Genomic DNA, 18105 nt, shown 5'->3' on the forward strand with positions numbered 1-18105 from the left:
AGCACAATGAGTTGTGAAATCTTTGTAGGTATGGATACCAAACCCTCGGGAAAGCATCATCGGGACATCAGTGGTCACCCTTTTCCAATAAAAGGGACCCTCAAAGGTGTGGGAAACATCATGTATAAGAGTAAAAGCAAATTCTCCCATCACTCATAATAGCACAGACAAAGGTCAAGGGAAATCTGTGAACTGGACAAGGGAACAAATCAGCCTTTTATTTTAAGTCCCAAACTCTGTATTTCATAACAAAATGGAACACCCTGCCTTGTTCCACATTCAGCCCAGAAATCAAGTCATTCCCAGTATGGATCTACTTTATAAAGTGCTTATCAGACAAGAAGGGTGTTGAGCTATTAGTCCAGATTTCTCCACAAATAATAAAAAGGCTCTAGAAATATTATCTCCAGGTTGCATCAAGCAAGAAACACGGTAATCAAGGGGATCTCCTGCAAAGTGTTCAATTTGGCAACATGAAAAGTTTCTAAGAGGACCAACAAATGTATTACCCCCTCTGTTGTCTTGTGTCCTGACAAAATTCAGAAAGCTACCTTCCCCTGGGACAGGGGATGAAGTGCTCTTCCTAAGCTCCTGATAAATCTGCTGCCTACCTGGAAACATGGGCAGGATGCTACCAGAAATGTCTTTATTATGTAAATGGACAAAGTATTGAGACAAGTTGGCAAAACAATAATTATTCAGCTGGATTGATTCTCTGCAAATCTATTTCAACGTCAAGCCTGAGCCACTGAGCTGAGGGCCAAGAAGCACAGAAGAAGGTGCCTCCCCGCTTGTACCATGGGTGCGTACTGTCCTTAGGCCAACTGCTGCCATACCCGTGGGCTATGGAGGGAGTGAAAAGGCACTTGTGCTACTTAGAGTATCTCCAAAAGGTTTACTCATCCTACAGAAAATCTGCAGCCGCAGGAAGAAGTCTCAGCAATTTGGTATCTTCTGTGAAATTTGGTTGAAATCGTACAACAGGTTAAAAAGGTTCCTGGGAGGACTGACAGACTGACAGATGCTCCTACAGAGCGTGCAATTGTTTAAGCCTCATTTCACTTGGAAACCAGGTTAAAGACAAGCAAATGGTGAAGCGCAAGCAACAGGCATCCAGACCCCCCCCCAGAAGTGCAGAAATAATGCTGTGAAAAAGCGCACAATCCTGTGGTTGCAACATCTGATCTTCTTTCCCCTTTTATTTTGCCCATTACTGCTTGTTGGTCGTGACAGCCATGTCTTATATACATTTAAAGGGTGAAAACCTTCACTTCTGTGTTTGCTTGTGAAACACCCACTGCATGATAGGTGCTTAACAAATAAAATATTAAACAACAGCCAAATGTGCTCAAAGCTGGAGAAACCCCATTCATTCTTAGCCATCCTGTCCTTGACACCCCATTTTTCAAGCCTATCAAGAGGAAGACTTGCTCCGGCTGGTTTTGCCAGGAATCCCAATTTTCTCCTCGCCGCCCATTCGAAGCCTGTGCGAGGGGAGGGGAGGCTGTGCCAGCTGACACTGGAGGGGAACGGAGCGCAGGTGGTACCTCTTACGGGCGAGCATCCCCTCCTGCCCCAGCTCTTGCGGAGGGATGGGACACGCGCCAAAAGATGTTGTGTTGTTAGTGCTTGGCAAGACGCACCCCCGTGTTGCGAGAGGCAAGCTGTTGCTGGCCAAAGGGTATCCAGTCTCCGTAGGACCCTGTAAAGTCGGTGTATTTTTAGATGCACGGGGGGAAGAACAGATTCCAGTTGTGCATGGTTTGACTTAACTTCTCTTTGCACGGTGTAATAGCACAAGAACTGATGAAATCATATTTGCATGGGCATTCTGGAAGCTTTATTTGGAACCCGCTGATGACACAAGGGAGACAGGTTTGCTTATAGTTCCTAAACAGCAAAGTCCATTCATCACTCCGAGCTGGAAAAGCCGTTATTTTTATCTCCAGATGATCCAAAATTCAAGTCTAGTATTAACCAGACCAAGGCTTTCACAGTATATTCTAACTTTGTATGTAGCAGGGGCGAGGGTGCATGGGGACTATTGGAACTGTGTAGAGAAGCTGCACTCAGCTCACAAATATCTACCTTTCCTGCATCAGCCTAAAAGGCTGACGTTCACCTTCACTAATGAATGCTGGTCAAATTCTACAGCGCAGTCCTGTAAGATTTCACAAGTGCTTTAAATTGCTAAGCTCCAATGTGTATTTGTAGAACCGAAGAAAAATCAATCAATTGTAATAACAAATGAAAGAGTTATTTTTAAGAATTAACATGCATGTGATTCACCAAACATTCAGAAATTCAGTATACTCCACAACACTGGAATCAAACAATTATACTCTTTTGGAAGGTCATGATACAGATTTTTTTTAAAAAAACATAAATTTGAGTTCAACAGTTGCAGCTCATTTCTAATCTCCAATCCGTGGGTTTGCATCTCTGCGTGTCTTGGAAAATATACTCCTGGGCATGCATGTGCAAGTACAATCATGGATTTTTTGAGATACCTGGCGATATGCATTTGAGTATTTGAGATTAGACTTGAGCCTTTAGTCTCTTTCAAGTGCTTAAATAACTGCCTCTTCAGGCTCAAGCCAAACCAGTCTCAAGAAGTAGCTGGAGGAGCATTTTAAAATGAATCTTCTAAATTCTGCTTCTGGATTGGCAAGTATTTGGCACTTGCTTTTTGTTCAGCTGGAATAGGAGGTTCTCCTTCATTTAACATCAGGACCTGTCTTTGAGTCATACCATGTTATTTTTTGAGGTGGTCCTTGCCTGACATCTCTTGTCTAGAAAAAGGCACTGAAAAAGATCAGAATAGAGGGATCAAAACACTTGAAATAATTTCGGACTAAATACATATATATTCCCCCCGAAACGGAATGCAAATGTTCAAAGTACTTCTGATACTCTTCCAAGTGTGCTTTCTTATTTGGTCTTTAACTTCAGTCTTCTTTGTCATCACAGCTGGCTTAGTCTTTTGATGAACCACTACTATTAGATTTCGCTTTAAATTCTGTGTCTGTTTAGCATTCGGCCACACAGCTCAGCCCCGAGTGTTACAGGCTCGCCAGGCTTCTGCCCAGCTGCATGATGCTTTCAGCTGGACCATGAATCAGAAAATGCAATGTTATGCTCTGATTTCTATTCTGAGGGGGAAAAAAACCCCAACATTCCCCTGAAATGTAACAAGAGAAATTTGGTGAGGTCGCTTTATTGCCTGCTGTCAGTTCTGAAGAACGGGACCTGAAAAAGTTTTCTTATCTTTACCGTACCTTATTCTCTGCCCCTGGACCACGAAAGGCCCGTCGGAGACAACGTGTTGCCAACCCAGCTAGGAATAGTGCTCTCCGGGCAGTTAATTAAGACGTTTATCCCTTCACTCCCAAACTCAGGACATTTCAATCTGTTTAATTCTCACAGGAAGTCAAAAATAAAGTCAGGGAAGAGCCATATTGTCGCACAACTGTAAAGTTCTCGAAGGAAGGGTTTCGCTCCCAGCCTGCTCTCTGTGAACCGCGTTACGGGAAAGTTTGGAAATGTTAGGAACACCCAGATGCAAAACCTTCACAGAATAATACCCAGATTGGGTATTTTTGGGGGTATTTTTTTCCCTGTGAAGAGCTTTTTTTTAGAGAAGATTAAGTTTACAACTATTTTAAGTGTCTACTTGATTTTCAAAGTCTAGGGTTTTGTTAAAAATAAAACAAGGGGTTTTTTTGAAACAGAGCATTTTTCCCTGGGATTTTTGCTTTTTGGAGAGATGGTTTAAGTGCCCCGGAGCTGCAGGTGCTCATTTTCCTCTGCGTGCTGCACTATCTACCTTCCAGCCGTCCCACGTGGGCGAACCCCCTGACACACCATGTACATCCAGCACACCACGTAGGCGTATCAGCAGGACAGGAGGCAGCCCGGATTTCTGGAAGACATGAGGTGGCCAGGGCATGGATTCTGCAAGGAAATGAGGGCATCTAGCTTTAATTTCCAAGAGGCCTCTGGTATCATTTCAGCATCCTGTTACACTTTGGACTCGCTTGTTTTGCACACACAGGAACCTAACTAGAGCTGTTCAAAGAGTCTCAAAGAAAGATGAACTTAAGAAGCTTTGATTCTTACTGAAAAAGACACTTTCTGCTCAAGATTTTAAAGGACTCAGTCACAGCTGGCATGCCTAAGCTTTGGACAGAGCTTTCCCAGTTTCTCAAATACTGACGCAAAAACGATTGCTTAATCTTTTTCCTCTGAAGTCTAATCAGGACAGGGTACACTTTGGATAGGAATAACTCCAAACCCCGTTTTTTTTTTTTCTGAAAAGTCCAAATGATTAACTTTCCTTTGGGCGCTGCTGGTGCACGAGCCCTGCATTTCCTCATTTTTGACACAAGTGGGATTAGTGGAGGTTTGTAACAAAGGCTTTTCTGACAGTCTGCGTAGCCACGGCCAAACCCAGGAATACTGGGAATCCTGATGAGAAAGCCTGCTCATTTCTAGCCCAAAGAGGTTTGGAAAAGTATTTAAACTTTTGGAGCTTAACTAAACCTTCAAACCTTTGGGTATTGTCACACTGGGAACTGTGATAACTGCAGGTTTTATTATATGTCTTTCTCCTGCTATTTAATGTCCAATTAATTTCATGATAGGGCATATTAAAAAGATGCTTCGTGTATGGAGGAGGATCGCATTGTGCTCTAACCATTTATTGTAAAGCTACAGAGGATGTTTTAGAATAAATAAACATTAGTTTGTCCTAATTTTTACTTAAGAGAAGAATTAAATAACTGATTCTTGGTTTAAATCCAAGGTTTTAAGAAAATATGGAGCATAACTTTTTTTAGAAAAACTAAGCATTGCTCTGGGGAATAAATATCCCTCTGACCTCTATAAAAATCAAGACACAAGGCCAGCATATGGAAATTATTTTCTTCTTGACCGTGACTTGCAAAAGAGACGCCTGGAAATATTGCGCTGTTTGTTGGTAGCAGTCTTGTTAAACTACTCCCCCTCCAAATACAATAAAATGGCAGCACTTAACAGCCACGGCACAGCCGTTATAAATGCTCACCCCTGTCTGCATGCCACTGCAGAAGCTGAAATTCATCTCAGGAGTCAGAATAAGTGCCGGGTGAGCTGTCTTTTAAAGACTCAGGTCAGGTTTTGGAAGCTGTTGAATATGCAATTGTTCTTTTTGCTGCAAGAAGCTGCCCCCGAGGACAGGTCCCTCCTGGTGCCCACGCGTGGCTCAGGTTTGGCTCGGCGCTTCGAGCACGTGCCTGGGCTCTTCAGATGTTCAAAATAAAGTGGCCATCTCAGGCGTTTGGGTACGTAACACCTTGCAGGATGGGGTCCAGAGGGAGCAGTGATATGTCTGCACGGTTCTGCCCTGCCCCGCCATTCACAACTGTCCCCACCTGCTTCTTTGTCGAGGTGACACTGAAACATAGGCTGAGGCAAACCTATAGATAGGCTGAAGGTTTTTTCTTAAAGACTCCAGCTATCCAGACTTCATTTAAAATCTCAGCTCTGGTCAAGGCATCCTTTGTAAATGGGTGCCTTTTGGTTTGCATTGACTGGGGCTGTGGCAGAGAACATCAAACAAGGGTGGACAGTGTATCCCACCTAGGAGTTTCCCGTGTTAAGGCCACTGCTGATTCCTTCCCCTTACGTTTCACGGTGTTGAGATACGGTGAACTCAGTGACACAAGGGATACCATCAGCTAACACGTTAAGTAGAACATAATGGGACATTTGCATTTTCATTCCCTTCTTTCCCAAGTCACTCCCCACAGCTTAGTTTCCACACCTAAATATAGAAGGGTGATATTTGCACTTTCTTTTGCTCTAAAATTCAGTTAATTTTTTATTAGAAGAATTAAATAATTAATAATTTTACTTAAACTTTCCAAAAACACTCCACTGCTGGAAGGACCTCACGGTGCCTACACCATGCAGATCTGCTCCCTGCCAAACTTTTAAAACAATTCCAGCCTCTAGCGTAAGCAGCAAGATTCAGGTTTTGTGGCTGTCAGGTGGCAAAGGGCCCTGCTCTGCTCAGAAACACGCAAAGTGTTTCATCTAGAGTGATATTTGCCAAAGAGATTTCTCTCTCCAGCTTTCACTCGAAAACCTTCTGCCAGTCGTGTCCCAAGGACCAGCTGCTGGGAAATTTAGTAGGAATGTGTATATAGAGAGAAGAGTGAAAATTGTTTTGCAATTTCTTCCAAACCAATTCTGGCATGAGATGAACATACATGGTAAGCCATATTTATAAAGGGCACTCTATAGGCAGTGCTGAATATGTGTATGTCCCTCTAACAGCAGGAGCCATAATTCTGAAGAGCAGACTGTAACTATCCAAGATCCAACATTTCTCATAAGTGCCTGTGGTTGTGTTTTTCCCTGCCCTTTGAGTATTATATAGCATGGGCTATAAAACTGAGAGGGACCTATGGGATGACGGAGGCCAGGTCTCTCCTTCACTTCCCTCACTACCAGTAGCATCACTATAAAGTCCAGTTCATAAATACAGAGATACAGAGTGCAAATTGAATACTTAGCCCAGCCCTCTCTCCGCTCGTTCTGCCCTCTTTGAAGTTGAACAAATGAAGGGTTACTTCTCAGGCAAGGAAAAAAAAATTGAGATTGATTAACCATGGGCATGCATAATTTATATGTAGTTTGAACATCCTGTGAAAATGGGCCAAAGATGTTTTTTTATAAATTGGGCTCTATGAATTCTAGATGATCTTTAGCATTTATTATTGCTCAAGAAGCTCGGGCAGTATCACAGGCGCGTGGCTATGTATATTTTCTGACTCAGTTTCCTCTCGGCCAACCAATTTAAATGCTAAACCCTTTCCTCTGCCTGCATCACCAGAGTCAGTCTTTGCATTACGCTACGGCACTCCAGTGCTGCGCTGTGGTTTGTCGGACGAGGAAGGGAGCACTGTCTGGGAACCGTAGGATTCCCATTTGAAACGATGCCTCCTGGAAGGCAACCAGGAAAAAGCCTTGCAAGTCTAACCTCAGTCCAGGTAGCATGTTGCCTGTTCTGTGACAAACCTTGCATGTGCCTTTAAGAAACAAAAATTAATGCAAAGCTTATTACAATCCTGGTGGTTGCTAACGCTTTCTCTCTTCCACTGTCCAAGTGTCTGAATTTCAGCTTCAGATGAGTGTGGCCTGCTGGGATTTGAGCTGCCAGTTTAATTAGTGTTCAGTAATTTCAATAATGAGTGACAATTCATTGGGGCTTTTAGGTTGGTCTTCTGTTCAGAAGCAAATCAATAATCCACAGTTTTTCCCCTTCTTTAAAGACAAGAAAGTGGCATGTGAGTTACATCAGATGAGAGAAAATAAATGAGGAAAAGCACAACTCCCTCAGTAACTTGAGAGGCAATTGGCTTTAATGGTGTGGGCAGCCTCCCTGGTTTGTTGATGTTATTGGATGAACAGAAAGGTCATTAGTATCTGGAAAGGGGCTCCAAAGATTCTCACAGTAAACAATTTGCCCTGGCTGTAACCATAGTGATTTGGGTAAATGAACACAGGTATACGGATTACTACTGTATTCCCCAGGCTGCCTATATTATTGCCTCAGAAGATATAAAAACAATTGAGGCTAATTGTATGAGAGTGAGTTTATTACAAACATAAATGGAAGGGGAAAAGAAACCAGATACATTGTTCAGAAGCTTTTTTAACCTCTTAATTTTATATGTACATGTGCACATATACATGGTGCATGAAACGCATCTGTGAGAATGCTGTATCTCCGTATACATTTACACTTGGAAACACAGGCACGCTCACAAATTCATGCGCAGATAAAATTTCTCTTGAGTTGGTCTCCAGTCTGGTCCGCAGACGCGCAGGTTTATCCCTCGCTGCCTGGGAGCGGGATGCTCTCCGCCGCGGATGCGGTTCTCCATCTCAGGCGCCTCAGTGCTGGTTGACGCCGGAGTTTGGGACGAGCAGCAGTGCAAGAAGAAGTGCCCAAAACCATTTCTTTTTTAACACTTGGAAACCGAGCAGAACAGAACTGCCTGAAAGCTAAGAAAAATGCCTTTCCCCCGAGCAAGACGGCGGTGTGCTCTGCACTACCAGTCCCGTACCGGGGAGTCACCTACACCACCAGCACCATTGCACCAGCATCCAGTAGCAGCGTCTTGTTTTTTAAAGTTGCATCGCTCCCTTTTGTTCCAGCAACAAAGAGCCAGCCTTGGTAGAGGGGCTGCGCTTTGCAGTCTACAAACCCATTAAAAAAACACAAATGAAATACCCAGCTGGGAAGGTCAAGTCTAATGAGGTGGTCTGTTGTGAGAAGTGGTAGCTCACAGCATCCCCCATGTAGGCCAGAGGTGATTCCAAGTGAACAGCTGCTTATAATTATTATAATCTGACACTTTTCATCCACCTCAGGTGCTATTTTTTTCTCACAAGAGAGCGGATTAATTGTATATCAACTGATATACATAAAAAAGGGTTTGATAGAAGGCTTAATAAAGTAACATTAAATAGGCGCTCCCACTGAAATTCTAATGTGTATATTCTTAATTAAATTCCCCCGTACAGTACAGTAATTCAGGTGCATTTGGATTCCTTTTTCCTCCGCTGAATATAAAGTTTAAAATTATTGTTGCTATGAAACTGAAGGCAAATAGGAAGGGAAAAACCCTGCAAGCCTGACCCACATAGGCCCCTCTTCTGGAGGGAGAGAAATCGGTTAATGCTCCATCTCTCATTCTGCTCCGCGTCTACGCAGGCCCTCGGTATTCTCATGTTAAAGAATACGCTCTCCCATTAGAATTTCAATAGAGCCCTGCTCCCAGGTGAAAAGGCAATATCCACATTAAAATGAAGATATTATTAAAAAAAAGAAAGTACCATGTGCAGCAGTCTATTGACATCACTCTGGAGGGAAACTGTTGATTTAGAGGAGGAGAGGTATCTGGGTATGTGTTTAAATTGAACATTTAATAGCACCGGTTCAGCTGCTATTTACGGGTGTACAGGAACTAAACACACAATGTTTACACGACTTTACAGAGTGTCCTTTTTCACAAGTCGTAAAATATAACCCAATATTACCCGCGATAAGGAATATCCCAATTAAGCCTCTTCTCTAAATATTGCCTGAGTATTATTAAATTGCGTGGTTTGCTGTGAAGAGGAAACTTTCTTTCCAGAGCACGCATCATGCTGCGTGCGGTGTTTAATCAGACACGTTTAGTACAACTGCTTGAAAAAAATGAATGGAATCTCACGAGTCCCACGACGTTTCCTATTGAAATGAATGAAAGACACATGGGGTTTGCTAAAGATTTCAGGCTGGGCCTTCAGAGACCCTGCCGTCTTCCAGCACTGGCACTGTGTGCTCAGTGTGCGTGCATTAGCAATGGTGAACCTGGAAAAATGGACATTTGTGCGACTGCTGGCATTCTCCAGGGGGTTGACGCAGGCCATCAGGACTCCAGCGTTCAATAATATGCACCACGTTATATTGGATCTGCTTGAGATTAATTTGGCTTGCTTTGGCTTGGATCTCTTAGAAGCTCAGATTTTTCTCCATACTGTTTTGGTATAAACTGAAAGTGATAGCGTATTTCATTAAAATGAATCGTTTCGATCCTTCCGCTCCTGTTTCTAGTACACGAGATCTTTGAACTTCTTTTCTCAGTAACTTCCCCAAGCTACTGGGGACAATTTTGTGTCTACTCCAGTCTGCTGGCCAACACACAGATCTCCTCACATCCATATAAACACAGACTAATTCATATGAATCTATTGGGATGACCCTAGCTTGCCATGGAGTCATTAGGTCAGTGTTGAGCCTTCAGCATATAAGGAGGAATTTGTTTATTTTTCTAAACTTCAGTTCAAAGCTCAGCGCTGGAGAATGGCCTATGGTGTTACATGGTACATTTCAGCCTAATCCCAAACTTCCCTAGCGTTTGGGAGAGATTGCTTTCTTCTAATAATTATTATTTACTTCTAATTAAATCTTGAACGTGTTAAGTGGTTTTCAAAAATAAAGAAAATACTTTCTAGTCCCTAAAAAGCTTTAGACTGGAGAGAAAGAGAGAGATATGGCGTTACTGAGGTAAAGTTACACCATATTTTAATAACAGTGGTTTAATGAACCCCAAATACTCACAGCCTTGCCATCATCAGTTAGGCAGTTCACATTACACATCAAAGCAAAAGTGAAACTTGCAGAGAGATTTTAATATGTTTTTACAATTTACCCCAAAATGTATATTCAACCCAGACAGGTACTAGATCCTATAAGAGGGTGTTTGTTCTCTTTTTTGTATGACATGACCCTTTAGAAAACATCAACTTCCTCTCCCATCTGAGCCAGGAAAAGAAGAAAAAACTTCAAAAAATAATTTAGAATTCATCAAGCTACTGCAGGGAAAAAAAAATTATTGGTCAGTCCCTTACTTAACTTGAACGTGCACAAAAGGTTTATTGGAGAGAAAAAAAGGAAAATCCATCCAATATCATTTGGGTCCTTTGTGTTTGCCCTGTACTTTCCAGTTTGCTGAGGTGTGTTCACAGAGACCTACACGAGCTCCCCCCTCCACCAGCTTTGCTCCAGACATCAAATGTTATAGCCGAGACTTCTCTAGTCTCAGTTGCCTCTGAGCCCTTTAGTCCTTCAGCACAGAGAAAGGAAAGGTGTTACATGGAGAGTGGGAAATGACGTAAATCCTTGCATGGTGAAGTAGGAAAGAAATACTAAATATAATGGTCCTCTTTTCTCCTGCTTTAAATTTTACAGCCCTTTTGCATCACGTGGCGCAGTTGGTAACCGTCATGGGAGGTCAACACATGGCGGAGTGTCATGTCTTTCCATCTGCATTTCGTTGCATCGTTTTTCTTACAAGTTTGGCTTCCAAATACACCACCAGCCATCAGGAAAAGCCCCAGGAAGCCCTTCTCACAGGCTCAGACCTCCTCATGCTCACAAGAAGGAGGGAGAAAGACTCTGTAAATCTCACGATGACCGCAACTCACCTTGCAGCTCAAAAACTTTTTACGTAGTTGCAGTTTGAAAGTAAAAGGTGACATAGATAAGCAGAGTATTCAAAAAAATATTCAAAATGAAGTGGCTGGCATGATTGGTATGGACTACAGCAGACTCCGGTTGCAATGAATAATTACAGTCATATTTGCACTGGTCCATGATACCTTTTAAAATGAATTACAGACTCATCATCCTGCTGCCTCCTGGCAAAGGGAATTAAACATTTATGTATCAACAGTTTATTAAAGACAATAACCTCTTTTTAAAACAGCTGTGCTTAGCAGTTATTAGGGAAAAAATATATATGGCTGCATAGCAATCTCTCAGCCATTTGGACTAAATTTGTAAAAATCAAGCAGTTGAATATGGCTGGTATTTAGATCTAAATTTCTTAGTGGAAACTGAGATGAAACTCTACACATTTTTAAATACCAGTTTACCCTAGGAGGTTTGTCGTCCTTACCACTGCAAGTCATTGGTGGAACTGACCCGATAGTAGCAGCATTCAAAACTTTATTACAGATAAAAACAGAGTATAGAGCCTGATGGGCATTGGGTTACCTGCTGCATGCCGTTTGCCTCGCTCTTATGCTGAGTGCATCTAAATACTTCAGCTGGATGGGGCAAAAAAACCTGCTGACATCATCCATGAACTCTGTGCTCAGATTTTCCTGTAAGCAAATACTGAAATAACCATGGGAGAACAGCAGTTAGATGAGCAGAAACGCTAAGATCCTGATTCAGCAAAAGCTTTTACAAAGGTATTTAAAGTTAAGCACATGCTTAAGTGCTCTGCTGAATCAGGGCCTAGGGGAGGTCTTGTTATCTATGAAAGATTTCTAAGTGGGAAAGTGGAGAAGGAAAGCAAGGTGTACAATTACAGCAGGAGTGTAAAGAGAAACGGAGATGTGGGAAAAGTTTTCGGGTTGAGGTTATTATTCTAACTTGCTCAAGAAACTCAACAAAGATGCGTAGAAACTAAGGACAAATATTTGATAAAATTAAAGCAGAGATACAACAAAGGGAATGGGGCAGGGAGCTGGAGCTGGAAGCACAAGAATCAACAATCAGGCAAGTGAAGAGCAGAGGAAAACTTCGCTGCTGGGTATGGAAGGACAAAATACTCCAGGAAAAAAAAACAATCTCTGAAATTTTAAAATGGTATTGCCAAGGTCTCTTCAGCGTCGACTCTAAAAGGGAGGGGGAGATATCCACAGTCTGAATTCAGTTTGCTGACCTTGGTGTTTAAACTGGGAGCAGAGGCAAGTTCAAGGGCTGAACTGCTCTGGAGTATGAGAGGCTTCGGGCCAGCAGGCAGCGGGTAGCAGGCTGGGGAAGGCAGCTGGTGCTGAGGACCCCGTCCCCGCATTACCTGCTTTGGGGCTGCACTGCTGATGGAGCAGCCCTGCTGATGGAGCAGCCCTGCCACTGCCACTGCCAGTGGTCCCTCTCCCTGGACACGGGGCTGAGTTTCACCTGGTGCCCTCAGCTCCATCCTGCAGCCCTTTGGGGACAGCCCAGACCTGGAGCGTATGGATGCATCCCTCAGCTGAGTGTCACTGGGGGACCTGCAGTGAGTGCGCTTCATCACTACCCCCAGCCATGGGTGAGGATGTCCAACAGAACTGTCCCGGGATGGATGCCACAACCCCATACTTGGTCCTGGACAGGAGGCACAGCACCACCACCAACCACGGTGCTCAGCCCCATCATCCAAGTGGTTTTTTTACCCATCTGGTAGTCGTCTCATCCAGATGATGACATCCTATGTTGGACTCCACCCTGATCTCGTCAACCTTTTGGAGAGGGTAGAGCTATAGGATCAGTCAGCCAGTCGGGTCCCAGGGGCTCGTGCAGGTTGAGTTGTCTCAAGCTCACACTCTCCAGGACCTCTCTGCAATTTGAAACACAGCGCAGTAAGTGGGAACGACTGCGTGATTTCCTTCAAATGTGCGCTCCTGATCCAAACTAGCTCCGTTAATGACCCTTCCAGTTTGGCAGTCCTCTCCATTGACTATGCAGGAGGCCTAAAGGCAGAATGTAAACTCAGATGGCACAAATAGACCTAAGTTTCTGAAAAGCTTTAAAAAAAATCATTTCAAGTGACTGGTCTCTTTTAAGCCTGATGAGTCCTTGCTCTTGAACTGGAAAGGAAGAGGAAGCTTACTTGCCAAGAAGGTTTACCCCAGGTCGTTCTCTCAGTGGAGAAATGTGCAGAGTATTTGTGGGTTATGTTTGTTCTTGGAAGCAGACTTCCTCTGTGCATTTCTTTGATTATGCCCATGTAATATGATGATTATCAGATTTCAGTAACTGTTACTGTTCTCCAGCTTGGCCTGTTGCAATAAATTAAAACGGGCGTTATGCTTAGTCCCGTATCAGGGTACTTTAATCATGTAACGTGACCATTAGATTCTCTGTCCACAAATTGGCCACAAGTTTGGTCAAATTATCAAATTACATTACTGGAGTAATATTAAAATCATGTGAGTGGGTTTTAAATCCCAGTAGTTCATGAACTTTTTTTAATATCTGCCAAGCCGAACAATGGGACCCTTTGCAATCCCCCAGTGAGCACCTATTAAAACCACAATTTACAACTATACATATCATCTAACGTGTTAACCAGGTGTTCCAGTGTTATTGTTTGAAATTCTACCTAGGTTTAAATCAAATGAAGAAAAGCCAAAAGTCCAATTAAAATCCCACATTGCCTCTTTATCGTGTGTAGGTGAAAGACATTTGTTATAGATTTAATGGCAGAAATCTCATAAAATTTTAGACCATCCTCTTTTCTTCCCAGTTTCTTGTTTCTTGCTCAGATTCTCACAGCTTACTGGCATTTCCTGTTCTTAGCTGTAAAAAAAATAGAATAAATCTAGGAATTTCTGGCTTAATTTTAGTAGCATCCTGGACACTCCAGCAGAATTTGACAATTGAGTGTTGTCATGGGATATTAAAATCCTGCAGTGGGCCCATTTAAGCTATTATTTCATAGGCTGTCCCTTAATCAGTTCCATCCCTCGGCTGTGCACTCTTTGCCAACATGTGTCTATTTTATTTAATAGTTCAGTGACAACAAATTTATGTTGCTAAGCTCCAAAAAGTAAACCTTACCAAAATACCTCCCCAAACTGCCTTTACAGACATCCACCAAAGTAATATGGAATTCAGTTGTCTTCACTTGGCCGTAATTACTTCCAGACCCAGGCTGCCTATCTTTGTCTTTGGCCATTTTTCTCATTCCACCCCAGCCCAGAAATAGTGGTGTTTCTTTACATTTATGGTTTTCTACTTAGATTTCATTGTCACCCACCCCTCCTACCTTTTGATTTTAGCAGACCTTGACATTTAACTAGTGACCTAGCTCTCCCTCCAAATATATGTTTTCTTCTCTGTTTGACAAAAGACTTGGGTTTTCAGTGCCCAATAAAACAAATTAATTTTCTTTCTGTGAGACAACCTTCCCCACCCCCCTTCTTTGCGCAGGCATTAAAATTGGGACAGTGAAAGAAGTCACCGTTGCCTCGCTAATTTGAAATCCATTGAATAATATGATAAATGAGATCAACTTTTTGTACAGAATTAGTGAAACTGGCAAAAAACAAATGTGTCAGTTACAGCACATCTGTTCTCTTTTACGCTTTACTTAAGAAAATAATTCTTGCCAGATTTTACCCACCCATAATAATTACACAATTTTTACAGATGTAGTTTGTAACAGCTTCACTTTGGTCCAAAACCTTTAATATGACTTGCAATGAATTTACTTCTTGGCTTGCACTTTATTATGTTTTTGCAATAAAAGGGCTGAGGTAAAGTTATTTGTTTCCAGCTCTGCACCTTTTACTAACATTTTTATAAACAAAACCGCGAGGCTAGAAATGATTGTTGCTGTCATCACCACTGTTACTATTGCAATTACTACACATTTTGCATTTGGACACTTAATTTGGCATTTGCTTGGAGTCTGTTTTCCTTGTTCTTAATTATCTGTTCTTTGGGAGCGCCAGGCCAGCGAGAAGGGCACTCATGCATGTCCAGCTGCAAATGATAAAACATCATGACTTCCATTGATATTTAAAGACAACGGTACTAATTATTGGAAATGGGTCCTGGCTACAACATTTCGAGCCAGCCCCAGAAATCTCTGCGTTTCAGGAGTGTTAGGGCCTAGAGCTTTGATTTGGTCCCTGGAAACACAACTCGAGATCCAAAGTTCAGGCCACTTCCATGCCAGGGACTCGGTGTGGGCCAACCTCTAATTGTAACAGCATGGCAGGCAGTGCCACCATCGTTAGGCTCTGTCTCGCATTTACATCGAGTTGCAAAACTTTATAAATCAGATGCAAATATTTTCAGCTGCTGAAACTTGCCATAAAATACCCTGGCCTTAGTCCAAATGAATTCTGACATCCAATTTTTTAAAAGGGGAAAAAAAAAAAAAAAAGGGAAAGAGAAGTTGCAGTTTCCTACCAAAAGCAGATAGGATGTATCGGGTTTCTTTTTCAGGGCCAGATGCTTAAAAAAATTGATTCATAGGGAACAGCACGTTATTTCATGAGCAGAACCAGCCCAGTAACACTGCTGTGGAAGAAGACACTCCATTTAATTAAGCGGCATAGGCGGAGTAGTGACCACAAGCTGATTTTGATCTCGTAAATTAAACCTCTATTACTTTTAAAGGGGAGGGGTGACAAGTTGAATAGACGTGATGATACTCTCAGCAATCACTGAGCACGTGCATTTGGTACCCGTATAGATCTCTGCCGCACTAACCGATATTATTGTTATTATAATTCAGGGCATAAACTGTAACCACTTGCAACTGCTACACGCTGCACAACCCAATTAAGAGCAACAGAAATGGCTACATTTAATGGGTCCAATGACATGATAATGTGTTCAAAGGGTCAGTGCCCTACATCGCACATCAATGGCAGTTGACACACTGTTTTTTAATACTACCACTTAAATATGCATTAGAGGTTTAAAAGCAGCATTGAAGTAATGAGAAGGGTTAGACTTAAACTTATAAGTGCAAGTAAAGTGTGACCTGCAAATATAAGTGTTGATAAATTCAGGGTAGGGGTTTTTTTAAGCATAGATGCACTTTTAAGATTTACGTATTTTTAACTTAGTGCTCCTGCAAAACCCAAAGCATTTACTGAGTTCACTCAAAGCAGCGAAGCCTTCACCAGATGAGGCCTGTAAATGGGGCAGGGCCCTTTTTACTCACAATACGGTGGCACTGTGCCCATAAACGTATGATTTTTGAAACAGAGTTTAGGAAACTGTTCAATGTGCAATCACAACATGAAATAACATGTTGTCACAGCACACTAGGCAGCTGGGCACGATTCCTTTCTACCCTGAGCCTGAACCCTGTCCCCATGCAAACATTTTCAGTCCCTTTTGCAGCACCTGCAGGAGAGGAGAGCAGTGGTGAGACCCAGGGTACCCTGCCGGGGTGCCCCCAATTCCAGGAGGGTTCCCACTCGATCAGGAATGGTTTCACAGCTTGCCAAAGTCTTCTTCTGGTGGCACCGGGGTCTTAGATCGTTTGGGTTTGCTCATTAAGCTGCTCCCACTGTTTTTTCACTTCAATCTGTTTTTTTCTTTTTCTTGTGGGTGGCTCAGAGACACCTAATCAGAACAAAATAAGGGTAGAAGTACAGGATGCGTTATTAGGGGATAAGAGGCTTGTGATATCACTGTCAGTTCCAGTTTGGACTTGTTAGAAGTGGGACACTAAGGCCATGGGAGTCAGGTGGCATCAAATATGTTCTGTATACAGAGATGCATCCTCCAACCCTCTCCTCCGCTCAGCTGTCCCATGGAAATTAGGCATATTCACTGCGAGTCCTGCAACCTTTGTGGGGTTTTCTGTGATTAGGCAAATCCAGCTCTGAAATCCAAATTGTCTCCTCCTGGCCTCAGCCAGGCTGCTGCACCCGCAGCGTGGGGATGGGCAGGGCTGCAGGGGACCGTGGGTGAGCACCGAGCCTGGGACTCGCTTGTAATCAAAACAAAACAAAAAAGGAAGAAAAAAAAAAATATATCTAATATTTTGGCTGTCGAATCATTTTTTAAAAAGCTGACATCGTTCCCATAATCCCATCTGAACATTCTGTGCATGCGATTTAAATATGTTAATAATCACTCCCTGCTCCTGTCATTTAATCTTTTTTTTAAGTTGTTTAGCCAGATACTGGAGCTGGTCCAGTTCCCTTTCCAGCTGAGCCCTTTCTCTCGCACCACACAAGCACATTGTAGGGATCATTTTTCGGAGATAACAGCACATATTAGCTCTGCGAATACTTACAGTTCTCATTACACTAACCCCCTTTATCCGGCGCCGGCACGTTGCTGCGGCTAACTCTCTACCCAACCCCGAGCCTGTGCAGCACAAAGAAAGTCTTTGGTGATGTGGCGGCGGCACATTTCCAGAGCAACGCGCGTCGCTTCCTCCCCCATTTACAGGAGGAACCGGCTGTAATGAATTTAGATGATATTCAGCTCTACTACACTGCTTAATTCACTCGGTGGCCTTGATGTTATAGGAGATGAGCAAAGGGACTAGGGGTAAATCCAGTTGACTTGGTGTTAAAGTTAACATTAACAACAGTAGCAGCAAGCTCCCGGTGTTCGACTGTCACTGACCCTTCAACACGACTCAAAAGCGCTGTGATTCCCATATTTCCCCTGCTAAAGCAAATACAAGCCCGAAAGGTAGCGCACGGTTGGTTTTGAGCGTGCCCTGCGCTGGGTGGTCTGGGGACTTATCCTACTTCCCATCTCATTTGCCTGCAAACGCCTTCACCTTGTCAGGGCCAATAATTATCCGGCCGGCGATGCTCAGAGCTGCCATTCCTTAAGATTGGATGAGATTGAAGAGGCTGAGGCTCGGCTCCTCTGTGCATTTTCTCCGTCAGTTAGTGTATACACTGGGGGCCCGGCGAGCCCTACAGCAGAGCTACACTAACTTTCTCTCCCCTTCCTTATTATGGAGCTTAATAACAGCAGGCAGTGTATTAATATGTAAGAGATCAAGAGATTATTGATTAGAATCA

This window comes from Gymnogyps californianus, chromosome 6 (genome assembly GCF_018139145.2).
Source record: "Gymnogyps californianus isolate 813 chromosome 6, ASM1813914v2, whole genome shotgun sequence".
Classification (NCBI taxonomy): Eukaryota; Metazoa; Chordata; class Aves; order Accipitriformes; family Cathartidae; genus Gymnogyps; species Gymnogyps californianus.